General features: G+C 45.1%; 1 long non-coding RNA gene across 1 annotated transcript; it reads right to left on the reverse strand.

Moving 5' to 3' along the window:
• Positions 1–74: 74 nt before the first annotated feature.
• On the reverse strand, positions 75–12,134 carry LOC115248835 (uncharacterized). Its single transcript, XR_003887580.1, has 3 exons — positions 12,007–12,134; positions 11,647–11,782; positions 75–788 (listed from the first exon to the last, which is right to left on the reverse strand). It is a non-coding gene; the product is annotated as an uncharacterized lncRNA (long non-coding RNA).
• Between the last annotated feature and the right edge of the window lie 1,852 nt (positions 12,135–13,986).

Raw genomic sequence — 13,986 nt, forward strand, 5'->3', positions numbered from 1 at the left:
GCCGCCGCGGCTACGGATAGCAAATCTGATTAGGCCGCAGTACAGCTCAGATGAGATTTTAGATTAAGCCCCCGATGACTGATTCAAGCTCATTTTCTTTGTTATGCTTTCCCGAGCACACATGGCGAGTTTCGGCTGGACGTTTGGGATCGGCAAAGTTAAGACCTCTGCTGGTCAAACTGTCAAAGTTCCCTTTAAGTGGCTGGGCTTCGAAGGTTGGGTGAAGTATAGTACAGCTGCTTCAAGCTAATCCAGCATAGCCAAAGAAATTCCCATATTTATTCACACGTGTGTGTTTATGCCGAGTACAAATGGGAATTAGATGAAATGTTGAATCTGCTATGATTTATTGCTTTTTTAACAATAGAAAGGATATGATGTTGAGGCCAAACTTGAATTTGCCTTTTCTTTTTAAATCACCCTTCGTGTTATCCCAGAATTTTCCTCCTAAATTTAAAAAAAGGAGGCATGTGGGGAAGTTGCGATGAGATGTTGATTAGTTTTGTTTTGATGCATCAGGTAGCTCCCGTTGCCGTGGTTACAAAGCAGAATAAAAAGAGTGAAGGTGGCATGCTGGGTACGCAGGTGTGGGATGTGTGGTTGGACACAATCTAATCTTTTGAAAACATCTAATCTTCGTGTTGTCTGAAGAATGGTTTCTTCCATCGAAGTTGCGTTTGTCCATACACACAAATTGGCGGCCGCCGTCCTCCCTCAGTGGGACGCTTCGTCATTCTCTCCTCGGCTCTTGCAGCTTTCCTTCAGTCCGAAGCTCCTGCAGATCCAACCTGACAAATTAGAAACACACAATGTGATTATTTTTAACATGTTGTATCTTCAACTTTACAAACTTTGAAGACCTATCCATACAAGGCATGGCTAGCATGAGCATTAGCATTAGATCAGTCCATGTTCTAGCATATTGTCCCGCGATGAAAAGGAACTGGACAGGATGGAACCTGGACATGATCCTGACCGTGGTAATCAGGCTCCTGCAGCTCCTCCATGATATCACCTTCCTAATAAAACCCATGTCAATTGGATTCTGGCTCATCCCACCAAGACTAAGATAGAGAGAATTGGATCTGACCACATTGTGGCTCAGACATTCAGAGGTGTTTTAGTCCACATTCAAGCCGTGTGACTTTAGGGGATTACAGTGGGCGTTCCCACAAAACTCTTAGCGACACAGAAGGAAATTCCTTTTCCTACATTTTTACATTACTTCCGGTCAAACGTGTGTCGATTTGTGCTGGGCTGAGGACAATTAAGTCCCTGAGTGGATTTAAACGCCAAACTCACATATGAGTTCAAATTTAGATGGAGCACAACAGGTTTTGTCTCACATTTATTCTCTCTGATGAGCCTGTCGCTGGTTTTTCTTTTCTATCTTGTGCTTTTTCGACCTTCCTCTAGTTTAGACTTGATTCTGTATTCAACCCAGCACATTTGTGTGTGTGTATATCTATATATCTATATATATATATATATATATATACATCATTTACATTAATAGGAAAAAAACTATTGAACTGAAAGTAGCATTTGGTTGGTGGACCGGATATGTTGAAGCAAGTTTCTGAGCGGCATTCACAAATGATGTGGAGCTCTGACTCTGATCTGCGTTGACTTTGTCCCAAGCCTTCTGGCCTTCTGATTTCTTTGTCCTCCTCCAACCTTGTCAGTCGCCTCAACAGCACAGCTAGCTGTTAAACACACAGATTAAGACGTCAGCAGGGCTCACATAGCTGGCATCTTGCTGCCTGTTCGAATTTGCTTGACAAAGATGCTTATTAGCGCTTTAGGGGTTCTGACGTCAGCGGGGGTTCAGATGATTGGGCTCCAAAATCTGTGTGGAACACACCTGAAATAAGATTTGTTCCCTGCCAAAGCTGTGCACGTTCTGGAAAGTGTGAAGAATAAGACCGCTTTGGGTTTTTCTAAATGTGTGTTGTGCAACCCGTCACGCTAACATTGTAGCATTTCTCACCATGGGAGCAGGCGAAAGCCTCGGCGAGTGATATGGAAAAATCACCAACAGGAGCTTTTGATGGGTGAGGGAACATTAATGAGCGCATGGTGAACTGCAAAGAACACAGGAAAGTTTTCTGTTTACTAAGTGAGCGCAAGCTAGTCAAGAGTTGCATATGAGGCAGGTCCACCTCTGGATAGGTCGCCAGTTGTTTGCACGGCCCATTCTGAACATTTGTGGGTTCGGTACCTTGCTCAAAGGTACCTGGACAGTTCTAACACCTTGCCTTACTTCCAGAACACCTTCCGTGCTTTGGCCCTGGTGTGGCCAACCATTAATAACCAATGCTGCCCTCTTTTTTAAATGCCAGTAACAAAGTCATTATTTTGATCAGAAGCCTGTAGAAAAGGAATAAAAAGAGGAAAACCAAATAGTCCTCCTTTACGGGCAACAGTGTGTCGACGCTCTCTGTAAACACGCCGCCGCTCTCATCTCTTTTCCCTCCCGCCATCCCAGTAAACCTGAATCATTTATCTCCGCACGGCTGGAGGTTTGTGGCAGAAACTCACTGAGCTCCAGAAGCCTCAACCAAAGAGCTTCGGCAGTATTTTGGTCCTCGTTGCTCTACAACGCCTTCCAAACAGGCCCGACTCCCTCTGCGTCATTCCCTCCCTCCATCCCTTACTTATAGACCAGACTGTAGAAGATGTTTCCTGCGTGTCTCGCTTTGACTCTAGATTCCATCTATATTCAGCCTTTTGGGGGACAGAAGACTCCTTTGGGAGCTCCATGATATTTCCACTTCATTTCATTCCGTCTCACTCTGAAAGTCACCAGGCTCATCCCATAATAGACTCGCCGCCTATAGAAAAATGTATGCATGGCGGCAAATATCTGCAGAGAATACGTGAGGGGGTTTAAGCTGTGGCAGCCATCAACCGGGCATGAAAACACGCATTTGTGTTGAAAGGAAATGGAAAAATCAGCCGACTGATCTGTGAGACACATTAATGTGAAAACTATGCTCGGAATCAAACGATACTGTCAAGGTCAAATGGAGCCAGGAACATTATCTTGATGCTAACGCTAACACCTCTGAGCGTTCCGCCTGATCAAGGCCAGAGCAACCTAAGAAACACTGCGATGTATTTCCTATGAAAAACAAAAAACAAGCTTTGTGAATAGTCCAAATGTGCCGAAGGTAACGTTAAGATGACCCTTTGGGAATTTGTGATTGGTCTTCGTTTGTCCGATGAATTTGGGCAGGTTTTAGCTCCCTCGTCTCAGTTTCCTGTTCTGTCCTCGACATTGTCAACTATCGCTCTTCCCTCCTCTTTCGAGCATTTCCTTAAAACTTTTATTGAGATTTGAGTCCCTCGAAACGAATCGGAAATAGCCTTTGATCTCAACTTCTGGTATTTTCCATGCAAGATTTCAAACTCTCTTTTACAGCTTCCCAGCCTCCTCCCAAACTGTGGTAAATGTGGGGTTTCATGTTTGTTTCCGGGTGGATGGAGCGACTGTGGAGATTTCATGGTGCCCGGGGGATTTGGGCCGGCGGTGGAGTTGTAGCCCTTCACTCACGATAAAGCAGCTTCAGCAACAACTGTGTTAGATGTGCAAATTGCACACACAAAAAAAAAATGAAATGGGCGGTATAATGGCTCGTTGGAATGAGTTTCTGAGCCAAAAGGTAGATTTTCAAATCTGCTGAAACGCAGAACCCATTCGCCCCTCAAGCAGTCCAATAATTCATGCTGGTCAGATGCTTTTCAAGCGTCAGATAAAGACTTGAAAGCGCCCATTTAATCCCCTTTTTGATGTTATTTGGAATCGGGAGGGTTACTATGCTAACCCTGACATTAAACATACACGAATGGGACCCATTATCATTACAAGGCGTGGTTCTGTTTAGGTTTCTTCCAGTTAAAAGTGAGTGTTTCCTCACCGCTGTTGCTGGTTGGGGGTCTGGCTCTGGGTTTCTACAAAGTTTTGGTTGTTAAGAGTTGCTTTATAAATAAAGATGACATGAAGCCTCAACTGTAACTCAATTGAATTGGGCCCCTTTAGGTGTGTCCAAGCACCCCAGAAACAATGTTAGCATCCATGTTCTGTCTGTGCGGCTTTTGTCTTCTATCAAAAATAAATGTCTTCTTGTCTAGTCTCCGGCCAGTGGGGCAGAATCTGGACGCACTCCCCAGGGGCCGTTCACGGGCCTCAGACGTACGTTAAATACATACGTAAACAAATGTAGGTTGATTAGGAACTTTGATACAACCATTGTAAAAACTGTGTTTTCATGTCTGACAGTCTGATCCCTCTTTCACCGCTGGATCGCCCTTCGCCGGTTGCTTTAGCCGCCGCCATCAGATTGTGTTTTTTTCAAAGCTCGTCGCCAGTTCAGCGTCGTGCGGAGCCGAGCCCAACTTTTAAAACTACAACAATGGTCCGCTCAACATAAGAACGATGGCGCCCAGCACACTTTTCATTCTAATCTGTCAAGAGGAAGCGAACAATGGAGGAGGGAACGTGCTGGGCGGCGGGAGGGAGCGAAACAATGGCGCCGCCATTATCAACAGCCCTGCTGGAGAATGCCATTCATTAATTAGCGCTCTCACGCCGAGCTGCCGGTGCTTTTGACCGCCCCCCTAGCAACTTTCATGAAATAGTTTTGGAAAAAGGGAAGAAACAAAATGGCACAGTCGTGTATCTGCTCTCCTTTTGTTTTAGTCAAGCTCCTTCTCTCTTTTCCCCCCATTTTCTTTGCAATGGCACGATGACAGTGGACACGAAAGCAGGAGGACGGAAATATGATTATAATAGAAAGACGATGCTGACTACATGACTGATATTAGGTCTGACTTGCACACACACACACACACACACACACACACATTTAATAGCAGATTCACTTATGGTGCATGTCCAGAGACTGTTCAGTGCTTTCTCTGCTGTATAATTCAGCGTGTGTGCGTATGTATAAACATTGGCACGCGTGCTGAATTATGCATGTGCCGCGGCTCATGCGTGTGCAGAGAAAGTCGTGAGTGGCTGAAAGCTCTTCTCAAACAGATGAACAATATTTAACAGTATACTCGAGCAAAATGGCCTTAAAGAGACAATGTGACCTGAAACTGCACATTAATGTGGCACTTTGACATTAGCATGGACATCTCATGGAGCCAGTTTCCTTGTTTAAAAGCACAACAATTGATATTCTGGGCCCGTCCTACATTTAAAGCTCCTGTGTCTAACAAACGGTGTGGGAGGGGCACATTTAGATGCAAAAAGCTCCTTTTCGACTCTAATTATTTGCAGGAGAGAAACAAATTTGAGGCATTAAAGGGAGAGTTGCCAGCTTGTTAAATGTCCACAAACAGAACATGCTTTTTTTTTTTAAGCACAATGGCTGTAGCATGCTAATCATTTTGTTGTGGTTGACTTAGGAATAACACATTTTCCTAAATGCTGATGCAGGTCCTCCTTTGTGAGTGCTACAGTGGTTCTAAATGATCAGTAGATTTGACTACATTTGGCAAACACAGCTTAAATTGGTCACTTTTGCAGCATCGGGACATTTCAAATTCCAAATCTCTGCGACAACAGCAGCCTTCTGGACTGGAAACACGCCTGGAGAATATGCTGCGAAACTCCTAAAAAGCGGGTATTTAAATGGCGCGATGTTTATTCTGCTCACTAGGTAAATCACACAAACTGGAATTGTAATCAAAGAAGCGACACAGTTTAGCTGTAAATTAGCTGAGAGCACTATCGACCCTCCACGAGCCACTGGCCTTGATAGAGATGTGGTTCAAGCATACGAGCAACCCTTGATGATATGTTGAGGTCTCCCAAGGGAGGTTGGTCCTGCTCTACCTTTGTCCTGACTCAGCTGTGGAAAAGAGGCCACCTGCTGAGCATCTCATGGCTGAAAGAGAATACATCCAGTAATCTCACACTTGCAGGAGAAGCCATTAAGGTTTTATAGATTAGGAGGCCTGGATGCTTCTACCAAGGAAACAAGCTGTACAAAGGCAGGACTCAAATTTAAGGCAACTAAAGTAGGACTAATTAAGGTGCATGTTTCTGCCATAAGCTGACATCAGCAGCAGCACAGCCAGTGTCGACTTTCTTAGGAATGTGAAGAAACAATGAAGTTTTATTCACCTGCGTCACACAACATGCAGCCCCTCACCCTCTGCTAGCAAGATATTTCAATTAGGAGAGATAAACGAGCATCATGACAGCAATTATGAGCCGTAATCCTTAATCCTCTCTGTTAATTTGTTTCTCCGGTGTCACAGGAAAGGTGAAAAACCCAGGGCTCAGGATTCGACAAATACTGGGTGATCCAGCAATTATCCGCTGCTTTTGTTGATGTTCAAAGCCTGGGATATCGTCGTTTCTCGAGCTGTTTTGACAAGTGCGCAATAAGTCCGGACATCAAAACAACCACATGGTCGCTCTCTAATAAAGACACATTGGTCAGGATTTTCCCCGGCAACCCACGCTCATAGGAAGGCCATTATTTAGTGTAATTTTCCCATAGTGGTCCGTCTCTTTCATCGGGCCCTTCTCATTTGTCAAAATAATGTTGGACATTTCTGGCTTCTGTTGCCTGGTGATGATACTCCATGATGTCTTAACTACACCATCCCATCGCCTCTAACCGCAGAGACATGGGAGAACGCAGCACTCGTCAAGACGGGCAATTAGTGGTCCACTCACAGGGCAGAGACAAAGAGCCAAGGATGGGAGGACTGTTGTTCAAGAACAAGGATTAAAACATCAAGCCCTTCAGTGACTGCCTTTATTTGACTGATTCTTTGCAAAGGGCTGAATAATTGAAACTCTTCGGAACAGCAGTTTGAACTTGGTGAGTTCATTTCTTCGCCTCCATCAACGCTCCGCAGCCGCACAATATCCGGGATGTTAAACATCACAGGAACCAAAAGGCGGCACAAAATGACATCGCCAAAACGTCTTCATTAACTGGGCGCATTCTTGCATGCGCTCGCTCGTCGTCGGACACGTTTTCATCTAACTGCCTGTCTCAGATCTGGATCTTCAAGGGGCTCCAAGGAAAGTAGAGGGAGAAAATGGAAGCTGCGACACGGTCGTCCAGTTTCCACTACGCAGCTCTGTTACCTCTGTTACCTCAATAGCACAACATTTGCATATCCAGAATGGGTATTAGGACGTCATGCACGGGTGAAATACATAGAACCGTTCGGGTTTATTTGAAAAGTAAGACGCGGCTGCATATCATTCATTTGCACAGATCTGTGAACTCTGGAGAAACAGAACACGCTGTCCTATTTCGTCAGATGTCTCCTTCCTTTCATACAGAGACTGTTGTAGTTGCTCCTTTCTTATAGAAATGACTCGGCGTTACCTCAGATAATGAATGCGTAGCAGTCGATTTGACTCACCCGTTCTGTCTACATATTAGGGACTGATCCTCCTTTTACAGCGTGTATTTATGCTTTTAAGCTCGGATCAAACTATTGAAAGCGAGCTTCACTTTCTTTCTGCTAAGAGCCGTAACACCTGCCAGAAAAGCGAGTTGGTGCTGTGAATTACAGATGCTCTGGATTAGCTGATGCACAGCCTGCAGCAGGCTTTACTGAAGATATTAATGCACTCCAAAGGAGGAGATAAGGTTTAAAAAAAAAAAGATCTGCAAGGGCAGACTGTAGCTTGTGTTACTGCGCTGCTATCATTCGGTAGCGACACGCGATCCATCGAAAATTAGGCGAATCAAAGCACCGGCGCCTCTACGGCTCAACCTCATCGTAGTGACATGTTACAATCATGTCAATAGTTGGAGTTAATGTGAGATTGGTTTTGATTTTTCCAACTATCGGCATGAAAGCCGCCGCAGCTTTGCCCTCTGCTGTGTTCTCCTGTGCCAGATAATACAGAGATCTTCACACAGCCCGTTAGAGTCCTCGGCTGTTTTCATGCCGGATGTTCAAATGTGCAGCCTGCGCTCTGAAAACGATCCTGTCCAAAATGTCCTTGAAAACATGCATTCATGCACGTGGATGTGCGTTACATGTATGTCGCACCGATGGAAATGCACCAGAGCCTCTCAGGCTGAACAAAACAATAGTGGCCTTAGAACCCACATCATTAATCCTGCAACCATTATGGGTGTCATCCAACAGCCAACACACACACACACACACACACACACGTCAGGCTTGGATAATTTCACAGAGCCTCAGGCTAGGAAAGCGATACTGTCCACAAGGTTGTTACTGCTGCTGCTGCTGTGTGTGTGTGTGTGTGTGTGTGTGTGTGTGTGTGTGTCTGTGTGTTGGCTCGTGCATGCAGGCATGCGTCTCTCTGCTGCAGCCAAACAGGGGCAGAATCGTTAAGTTAGCGGTATTGTGACCGTGTTGACGTTGGCCATTTTAAAAATTGTTTGCACGTGTAAATGATTAAAGGCAGCTCTGTGCTGTGTGCTCATGTGTGCTGTGGTCGCATGCATGTGCGTGCATGTGCGTGCATGTGCAGTACTTCTAACTGGGACAGCAGCTTTAATCCTTTTGAAGACTGATGACCAACACCGTACACAAACACTTGGCACCACCACATCTATCTATCTGTGTGTGTGTGTGTGTGTGTGTGTGCAGAGAGACAGAAATAAGCATTATATGGTCTTGAGGGAACATATTGTACAAGTAATAATTGGGGTTTAGGGACAGTGTTCCATTATCAACAGCTGAATAGAGTCTCGCCGTGTTTACATGTGGTAAATTTCAATTTCGAGTAAATTTGCATCTTCGGCGGTGTGCTGACCGGTGCACGCTGAAGAGGACGGGGTGTTTAAGTTCTGCGATTTTCTCTGTCAAAGCAAAACAGACTTCACTTGACAAAATTAGATGTCTACTTTTTTTAAGCTCACATATCCGAGATGTTTGCCGCTCGTTATAGAGCAGATGTGCCCTAATCCTGTCCTTGAAGGCCCCTGACAGACCAGGTGTTTGATCCTACCAGGTAGACATCGCCTTAAGGATGCATTTTCAGCCTGGTAGGACAGAAAACCTGGCCTGGCTGCTGGCCTCTTTGAGTAACCCTGTAGAGAGGGATGCAACAAAAATGTCTCCTTTGTTGTGTTATCTTTGCTAATGTGGTTGTTGGTTGCCCTTTTACTGCCAAAACAGCATTGACCAATAGAGCCATGGACTCCCTCAACCTGCTGGAGGAGGCAGCAGCCACCAGGGGTATCATTTTTAGGGTGTCAAAAAAGGCCTCCAACAAGAATTTCCACCCCACCAGGTAGCCAACTGCCTGGATCTAGGGTGAAAGTTGTTGGGTCCTACTACAACCCAAAATCCTCGACCTGGTAGGACTGACACTTCACAAGAGCTTCAGTGTTGTAGACCCAGTCGGTACGCTGTCAAATTCCCTTGCTTACTTGCATCCAACACATCAAATGTGAGTATAAAATGTTCATTTGTTGCCTTCTGGTATTCCTTTTAGACATCATTTTCAAAACTCACACATCAGTTGCGATAACTCTGTGAACCAAGGAAAGATTTTTTCAAATCAAATATCCACTTTGATTTAAGAATAAGCCCATTAAAATGCTGTATAAGTAGAACAAAAAAATCTATATTATAATATTAATTTAATAAATGATGACACAGCGAGGGCAAATGGGGCACAGCTTGAAACTGATTTCCTACATTCAGGTCTTTAAAATATTAAAAGTCCCTTAATTAGAACCTGGGGACAAACCTGCAACACTTGTTGCACATTTAGCTCTTCATTAGGCAACGGTGACTTATAGAGTCCTAAAGAGGAGCGGGAGGACACCAAGCATCAGCGGACCGGCCAGTAGGTTTGTTCAACGCCACCTCGCCGGGAGCAAACATCGGCTGCGTTTGTCAGCATTTTGTCAACATTGAATCAACACGCTCGGCGAAGTAAGCCAGCGTGCGGACGTTCTGACGGAAACACCGATGTCTGTCTGTTCAAGCAAACAGTACAGCAGGAACCGGATTGCGACGCACCGCCGACGTATTTATTTGCATTGTTTTGCATATCGTTTGCAGTCATTATGAAGTACCCACACACCGCCTGCACCCGTGCATCCCGATTTGTGTAAAGCAAAGTTTAAATCCAGGACCTTGGACAGACGTTCCCGTGGGTGCCGCGGCAACGCCCCCACCTGTACGGGGCATCTTTGCCAGACAGTTTATTCCACGTTTACCTCTTTAGCGGTTGGGTCCAAAAAGAAGAGCTGCTAATGATACTGTGGTGCATTTGTTCAGCAAAAGATGGCAAAATATTTATCATTCCTCATTTTCTCCTGTGGTTTCAAGCTGTGGGTCAGTGTCAGGCTTTGTTTCAGGGTTCAGAGGAGTCCTCTGTTTATGCCTTTCACTTTCAGACATAGAAATAGAAATAGAAAAATTCCCACTGGGTGAAAAAATTTTTTTTTTAAATGTGCAAATTTGTGCTTCTTGTTTGACAAAACGATCTCCCTGAAGGCTGTTTAAGCCTCTAGTTTACTCACTTGTGAACATCCGTGATATGTAGTAGACTGTCACCTTTGACCTGTTTGACCAAGGCAGCCGATAAGGCGGCCCGAGTTAATGACACTTCTCGCCCACCTCGTGTCTGCGATCATCTTAACATGCATAGATGTGCCCAGAACCAACCTTGTGCTTCCATTTGTGAAGACTTTCATAGAGAGAATGCAATGCTCAGCCCCATAGCCTAATCCTAACCATCACAACTAAGTTCCTAACCCTAACCTAAAACCCAATTCTCAACCAAAATGTCCTCACTTTGGTAGTAAAATGAGTATTAGCAAATGCAAGAAAAGGCGCAAGACAGAGAGCAAATTATGCTCTCCGTTTTACACTCCCAATATAAATGATGCTGTCGTTGTTAGCATAGCAAGTTATCAAGTTACAGAATCAAGTGGAGTTTTATCCATCACACTACTAAACTGATGTTGTGGTGTATTCTGTGAGTCTTCTGAGGAAACGCACTCAACTCAAATCCTGATCTACGAATAGAACTTTAAGTTTGAGTCAAGCCTTTTACTGCAATCAGCCACCTATAATATGGTGGCCACTTAAACTGGCCAAAACGAGTTTCCTCTGCAGGCTGGGCTCAACTTTAGAGCTAGGAAAGGAGCTCAATGTAGAGTTTCTCTACACACGCTACTCTTCTTAACGTGGAGAGGAGCTACTTAAGGTTTGGGTAAGGATGTCCCCAGACGTCGCCCTGGGGGAAGCCTTGGGATTCTCCCAGAAGAGCTGGCGGTAGCAGTGGATCGAGGCACCAGGGCCTCGCTGTTGAGGCTTCTCGCCTCCCCCTCAGACCCAGATAAGCCGTTTGGAAGATGGATGGTCTATTCTACTTTCACCATGCTCGAATGAGTGGCGATAGCTCAGTCGGTGCTGGATACGTGCAGACGGCACCACGTCGCCTCAGACAGAAATCCATCCAATCACCCATGCAAATACCACATGCATCACACGCGCATGACAACATAATTAAAACATTCATCTCTATGGCGGGAAAAGACCAGAGGGCAGGTCATGCTAATGAAGTCGCCGCATTTAGATTTCAAGCATTTGTCTGCCGCCAAGATTATTACTGTTAGTGAGAGGTGTAAATAAAGAGGGCTTTGATTCGAAGTAACTCACAACCTCCAACTGGCAAAACTCTTCTTCTGAGCAGGGCGTTTGTGAAGCCGACGCGTCAGCCTGTCCTCCTTCTTTAGGTCATGGAGGTAAAAAGTTGTTTGAAGTTTTGGGTCTTCTAGCAGAAGTGAGGCTGAACCTATTTTGGGGGTTGAAAACCGTAATTTCAGGTTTCGATTTTCGTTCAAAATGTTAACCTGTCGTGTTACTTTCATTACAAAGAATGATTCAGATGATTTGTTTCACGTTCAGTCATAAAATTGAAAAAAACAAAACAAAAAAAAAACCTTGGGAAAAATCTGTTGACTTAGTATGAAAAATACAGGTCACACAACCGGGGACAGTAAACAGAGTATAACTTACCCTCATTTATTAAAAGTTTGCAGTCGATAAATGTAAATTCTGTTTGGTTGATGAGCAGAAAAGTCAGGACCGAACTTGTTCTGTGGCTCTCTGCGGAATTCCAAACGCCCCGGTACTATTGATCATCCCTGAAGAAGTCGGGCAAATCGAAAACACAGAATAAATAATGTCCATTAATCCTGTCAGGAGGCTGAATCCATTCAATTATTGTACAGGGAATCCCATAATGTAATAATATAGTCGTCATGTGAACAGATAAAACGGGTTTCATCATACAGTGGAAGCTTTACAAGGATGCTGAGAACAACAAAAAAAGAAACAGATTTAAAAGTAATGCGACAAAAAAAATACTCGGCATTAGACACACAGCACCACTTAACATGATGTAACATCATAAGATAACTGCTGACTGATCGCTAATCAGATTAATCCCAGGATTGAGGATTAATTACGATTATTGCACGACGATGTTAACGATAATTATCACGTTATCATCCAATGCCTCACGGGCAGTTTCTTAGGGGCAAAAAACCCATGACAGAAGGCGCCTTTCCTTTAATCTACAGAACAGATATGGTATCTGGATATCAGAAAGAAAATAATTGTTGCAATGCCTGTTTCCTTGACAACAATAATCAGTCTGCACGTCGTGTTGGCAGTTGTCTAAGTGTGTTTGTCAGCGGTAGACGCGGCGCACACAAAGCCGACATCTGAATCTCTGAATATTGGCATCGCACTGATGCCAGTTGGAAATGATGGAATCACTGTTCTTAGTCTGTAAATGTCTTCATGTCGGCCATTTTTCCTATTTTGCTTTATTTTTTATTTATTTTTTTTATTTTTTTGCGTGGGGTGCGGGAATCAATCCCCTCTGCTCCGATTTGGCTCTTCCCTTATGTCAAATGTTAAAAACATCAAATGTATCTTCACCATGCGACCTCCTTCACTGACTCTCTTCCCAGTTACCCCCCCCCCCCCCCCCCCCGTGTGGCTCCATCCTTCACTTCACTTTTGTCTTCCAATTGAAAACACCAATTGCCCTTTGGCCTCGCATTGACTTTATTGGCCGATGGCCGGCCGCTAATCCGGTGGCTAACGGGATCAGCGGCAATTGCGCTAAATGTACCCGACAACAAAGAAAGTGGTTTTCGACCCCCTCGGGAAGGGGGGGGGGGGGGATACGCTGCCACAGACACAGAAGCTCTCCGTGACGGCTACGTGATGCTATGCCGTATCTGTATGTGGGTCTGCATGAGCGCACCTGCATCAGGCTCTCTGCACGTTCAGCATTTGTGACTGTCAGGTGCCTGAAAACAGGCGGGAAGGGGGTGGGGGGGGAGTCCCACAGCTCCCACCAAGCCCACACCAGCTGCTGCCTCTGTGTATTTTCTCCACTGTACATCGCTTCAATCTGGTCTGCGTGTTCCACGTGCGTGCGTGGGTGAGCTTCAAGGCCAAGCCTGAAAGCCGCGTGACCTGGTGTTCAACGTATGCAATGATTGCTACTGACTTTGTGGATGTTCCTCCACATAAATCAAAAGCGTGACACCAACCCCACGTTCAAAACCACAAGGACCCCACTCAGCCCACACGAGGTCCGTGCTGCTTGGAAAAACGAGAAAACATATCTTTGTGAGGCCATTTAGCGAAGGGGCAAAGGTCAAGAGGAGGATTGGTGCATTAACAGCGGTGGTGCCCAGGTCGTCCTGACTGCTGCATGTGTGCGTTTATACCGCTGCGTTATGGAACACAGACATTTAGAGCCCGTATCTTCACTGCAGGGAATTTATGATGCACCTTGCAGTCTGACGTCCACGACCTTGAGAGTGTTTCCACGTGCACACGCGTCAATCAAAGCTGCTTGTTTAGCGTTTAGCTAACAATGGTAGCTACCAGGGCTTCATTTGAATTGACCTTCTATCTGACGTCCTAACTGGTAAGTACAGCTTCAGCAGGTAACCAGCCAGACACACGCGCACC

The sequence above is a fragment of the Takifugu rubripes genome, chromosome 2, assembly GCF_901000725.2.
Source record: "Takifugu rubripes chromosome 2, fTakRub1.2, whole genome shotgun sequence".
Taxonomy (NCBI): domain Eukaryota; kingdom Metazoa; phylum Chordata; class Actinopteri; order Tetraodontiformes; family Tetraodontidae; genus Takifugu; species Takifugu rubripes.